The sequence below is a fragment of the Pteronotus mesoamericanus genome, unplaced genomic scaffold, assembly GCF_021234165.1.
Source record: "Pteronotus mesoamericanus isolate MK-2021 breed Mesoamerican mustached bat unplaced genomic scaffold, CSHL_Meso_final scaffold_705, whole genome shotgun sequence".
NCBI classification, from domain to species: domain Eukaryota; kingdom Metazoa; phylum Chordata; class Mammalia; order Chiroptera; family Mormoopidae; genus Pteronotus; species Pteronotus mesoamericanus.
Genome location: NW_026555326.1, coordinates 9,499,183 through 9,504,453, shown reverse-complemented (window position 1 = coordinate 9,504,453; position 5,271 = coordinate 9,499,183). Strand labels below are relative to the sequence as shown.

At 36.3% G+C, this 5,271-nt stretch overlaps 1 pseudogene; it reads right to left on the bottom strand.

Annotated features, from left to right (window-relative positions):
* Positions 1 to 1,871: 1,871 nt before the first annotated feature.
* Positions 1,872 to 2,878, bottom strand: LOC129062294 (olfactory receptor 6K6-like; annotated as a pseudogene).
* Between the last annotated feature and the right edge of the window lie 2,393 nt (positions 2,879 to 5,271).

Genomic DNA, 5,271 nt, shown 5'->3' with positions numbered 1-5,271 from the left:
ATGGTGACTGACAGCAACATTCACTCACTGAATACTATATTCTCTTTGGAACTCTTCTGTGATTTTAGTGATTGGTGTAGGATGAAAGCTATATAAAGTGGGCACAAGATCATGATAAATGAGACCCTAGATCCAGGCTAAGATACTATTGAGTTTCTGCCATGGATTCCTAATAATTACCACTATAGACTTGAATTAATTATAAAAACTCTGCATTTAATGTTTTCAATTGAAAAAAAGGTTAATATTTATTTTAAAAGACTTTGGTGAAGATAAATTAGACAGTACTTGGAAGGTTTTTACCAATGTTGTTTAGAAATCTTAGCTCTTATGAATGTCAAAAAGCCCTAGGGCTAGAAATGATTTTAGGGATCATCTAATCCCCCTGCTCCCAAATCTGACCCTTTATAACTTTTTTTGGAGCTTGCCAAAAATGTAAATGTATGGGCTTCACTTTCAGTTTTTTTTAAATCATGAATTCTGATAAGCAATCAATTTGGAGAATTATTGATCTAATCCAACCACATAGTGGCAGAAAGAAATGCCACAACTTAGTGGAAGAAAACGGTATAAAATCTAATCCTTCAACACCAAAGTCCAATAGTCTTTCCATTATACCGCAATCACCTGAGGACTATAAAATTCACAGAGGTGAGAACCAATGACTACTGTGACTCATCATCGATGGGTACTGTTTCATGAAAACTTTGGGAGAAAATTTGTTAATTTTGTTTCTTGGAAAAACTATGTATTTATTGGGAATGGAGAATAAGGTAGAACCCCAGTTCTGTCACTAACTGCATACACTGTCTTAGGCAAGTAATTAAAATTTCCTGAGCTTTAGTTCTTACATTTAAATAAAAGTGACATCTGACAAAATTACTTTAGAATATTTTAAATTTAAAGAGGATTCATATATTTGAAAATTTAAAATAGTAAATTGATAGATAAATATAATAGATTATGAAATATGCTATTGGTATTTTAATAAGAATTGTGATGAATCTACAGATTGCTTTGGAGGGTGCATGGACTCCTGCCTTTATTAGTTGTCATTCTACTGTAAGATAGAGCTTTCTCATTATAATTATTTATTTTCTTTATGTCAGTGTGGAATATGGATTCTTATTTTATTGAAATAGTTTTATCATTAATTATTCCTTTATTACAGATTTATTGTGGTATATTTGATATGTAACAAACTGCTTATATTTGTTTTAGTAGTTCTGTTGTATGTATACATTGGAAAAAACACCACTACAATCAATAAATGCAATATTTTCACCAACAAAAAAATTTAGTGGGCTATTATTGTTATTAATTTTATGTCATTCCACTGGACCTAAAATTCTACAATACCTGTTGTATATAATCAATCTGTGACTGTTGAATTGAGTTTAAAATGAAGATTATTATTCTCTAGTCTCAGGAAATTGTTTATTAACATGGAATACTGAATGGCAGGAGATTCATTACTAGGAAAAAAGATTGGAGGAAAGTTAACATTAGAAGTTTTCAGAACTATGATGTCTTTTATGTCTCCTTTATCCTATTCTCTGGTCTCATCAGTATATGCTACAACAAAAGAAAAGAGAGAAGCCCAGCTAGGAGAGTCTTATAAAGAAGATAACCTGTGTTATAAAGGTGGGGAACCACATATACTGCTTCAGCTACCATACACAGGGCAGGAGCATTGATGTAAACTGGCTATGCATTTACTGCTAATGACCAGGACACAACAGTTTCTCATTCTATTTATAATAATAGAATTAGTAGCTGTGGCAATTGAAAGAGAGTATAATCATGAATGAGTCAAGGAACAATAAAATGCCAAACTTCTAGAAAGCTTGTCATGCTTTCTAGGATCCAGATCATCTCCCAACTGTACCAGCTCTCTTCTGATAGCAGAAAAGCCTCCCAATAACATCTTTTACATCCTTGTTTCCTAAGCTATAGATACTGGGTTTGAGGAAGGAAACAAGGATAACAAAAGTGACCACAATCACTGTGTCCCAAAACACTGAGTAGGTGGGTAAGAATCACAAATACATGACAGCTACACTGCCCAAAATAGCAAGAACAAAGCAAGAATTGCAGTAAAGGTGGAAAAGGCCTTGTGACAGTCCTCAGCTAAGGCATTCATAGAATAACCATGATGACCTAGATGTATGATATGGCAATGACCATGAAAGAGGTTAGGATTGCCACTACATGTATGGCATCCATAATGACCGCCAAGGCTGTATCTGTGCAGGCCAAGCTCTGGACAGTTGTGAAGTTACAGAAGATCTGCTGGATCTCACTAGAGCCACAGAAAGGCAGGATGGCAATCCATGCAATTTCAGGGAGAACAAGGAAGAGGCCACAGAGGTAGGATCCAGCTGTCATCAGGATACAAAGTTTGAAAGTCATGACAGTTGATAATGGAGAGGACTGCAGATGGCTATGCACCTATCAATGACCATTGCTCTCAGGACACAGCTTTTTGTTAATCAAGAGAGTGAAAGAAGTACATCTGTATGGGATGGCCAGCCAGAGAGATGGTCTTCTGACTAGCTTGAAAACATCTTGGGGATGTGGATGCGGTATACCAGATCTCCAAGAAGGAGAAGACACTGATGAAAAAAAAATACATGAGGTGTTCAAGGCCATGTCCAACTTCATGATGATAAATATCAGTAGGTTCCAAATTATGATAAATCCAAAGATAAGAAATAATGGAATAAAGAATAATAGGCACCTTCTTGCAGATGCAGAAATATAGAGAAGAGAAACTCAGTGACCATTGTCTGATTTCCACTGGCCGTCAGCCATGTCATTATTAAAGAAAAGAGACAAAGAAACTTCTAGAACTGGAATGGTGATTATTCACTGAAAATTGCTTCGCTCTTCTCTGTAATCAGTCACTTAAGTTGACTCTGGAAAAGCCATAGCATTACAGGCCTATCTCAATAAACAAGAAAAATCTCAAATAAACTATCTAACTTTACACTTAAAGGAACTTGAAAAAGAACAACAAACAAAGCCCAAAGTGAGTAAAACAAAGGAAATAAGAAAGATCAGAGCAGGAACAAAGGAAATAGAGTCTTAAAAATTATACAAAAGATTGCAAGAGCTAGACTTTGAAAAGCTAAGATTGAAAATCCTTTAGCTAGACTCATCAAGAGAAAAATAAAGAAGACCCAAGTAAATAAAGTCAGAAATGAAAATGGAGAAGTAAAAACTAACACCAAAGAAATACAAGCAATTGTAAGAAAATATTATGAAAAACTGAATGCCAACAAATTGGACAACCTGGATGAAACGGATAAATTCCTAGAAATATACAATCTTGGGAAACTAAATAACAAAGAACAAGAGAATCTTAATGGACAAATTACACTTAGTGATAATGAAGCAGTGATTTAAAAATTCCCTATAAACAAAACCCTGGACCAGATGGCTTTACAGGTGATTTTTACCAAACATTCAGAGAAGAATTAATACCTCTCCTCAAATAATATCAAAAAAAAATTAAGAGGAGGGAAGACACCCACATTTATTTTAGAAAGAAAATTGAGAGAAAGAAGAAACCAACAGAGACAAGAGGGAGAGAAGGAGGGTGGTAGTGGAGAGGGGAAAGTCAGATCAAGGAACAGGTGTGAAGGACACGCAGATGAAGCTAACTTTGGGAAAGATTGTGGGGGTGGGGATGGGTGGAGCATGGGACAGTGGTGGTGGGTAAATGGAGGCAAATGTATGTGAAAAATTAAAAAATATATATAAATATTTTTTAAAGGGAAAAAAGAATCCAATTAAAAATGGGCAAATGATCTGAACAGACACTTCTCCAAGGAGGACATACAGAGGGTCCAGAGACATATGAAAGGATGCTCAACATCACTAGCCATCAGAAAGATGCAAATTAAAACCACAATGAGATATCACCTCACACTGGTCAGGATGGCCATCATCAATATATCAACAAACAAATGCTGGCAATGATGAGGAGAAAAGAGAACCCTAGTATACTGTTGGAGGGAATGCAGACTGGTGCAGCCACTGTGAAAAGCAGTATGGAATTTCTTCAAAAAAACTAAAAATGGAACTGCCTTTTGACCCAGCAATTCCACTACTAGGATTATATCTTAAGAATCCTGAAGCACCAATTCAAAGGAACCTATGCACCCCAATGTTCATAGCAACACAATTTACCATAGCCAAGTTCTGGAAACAACCTAAGTTCCCATTAGCAAATAAATGGATCAAAAAACTGTGACACATTTACACAAAGGCATACAATGCAGCAGAAAGGAAGAAGAAACTCCTACCTTTTGCAACAACATGGATGGAACTGGAGAGTATTATGCCAAATGAAATAAACCAAACAGTGAAAGTCAAACACCATATGATGTCAGCTATAACAGGAAACTAATGAACAAGACAAAAGAGCAAAATACTATGAGGCATGGAAACAAGGAACTTACAGGTACTGGAGGAGATTGGGGAGGGGGTTAAGAGAGAAAAGTAGGGGAAGGGCCTAGTTAAGGAACAAGTATAATTGACTCATAGACATGGACAACAAGGTGGGGATTGACTGTGGGAGTTGGGGCTGAATGTGGAAGGAGACAATTGTGGAAATTGTAACAGAACAACAATGGAAAAATAAAAATAAAAAAAGACCCAACTATGTTGCTGCAAATATCAATATTTTATGTTTTCTTATGGCTGAGTAGTAGTCCATTTTATAGGTTTTCCACATCTTCTCCATTCATCTATCAAAAGACACTTCAGCTGTTCCATGTCTTGGCTATCATGAACAATCCTAGAATGAACATATGCACACATATATGTGAAGCTTATAATTATTAATTATAATAATATGAGCATAAGTTTCAAACTAGGGAAAGTACCAACTGTCCTTATTCTCATCTTGTATCCTCTGTGAAATTGAGCCCCTATAAAGGGTCAGGTGGAAGAGCAGAGACACTTTCATGTTAAAAGAGACCTAAACAAACTGCTCTAGCAATTTTGTGGACTCTGAGGTTTAGGGGAAGGAATGGAGTAGACAAAATCAGAGCAGAAGAAAGTATCTTCAAAGTTTTCCCTTCTATCTTCCATAAAGAGGCCTCAGCAGAAACCTCTGAGGACTACCATAAAGTAACAAGGTGTCAGCTCAAGGGTTCTGGGAACAAAGATGCTGGGGTGAATGTAAACAAGCAAAAGGCATTACTGGTCCGAAGCACCTGTGTCCCTGACTGCAACTCCCCTCAGAGACTGCAGAACCCTGAG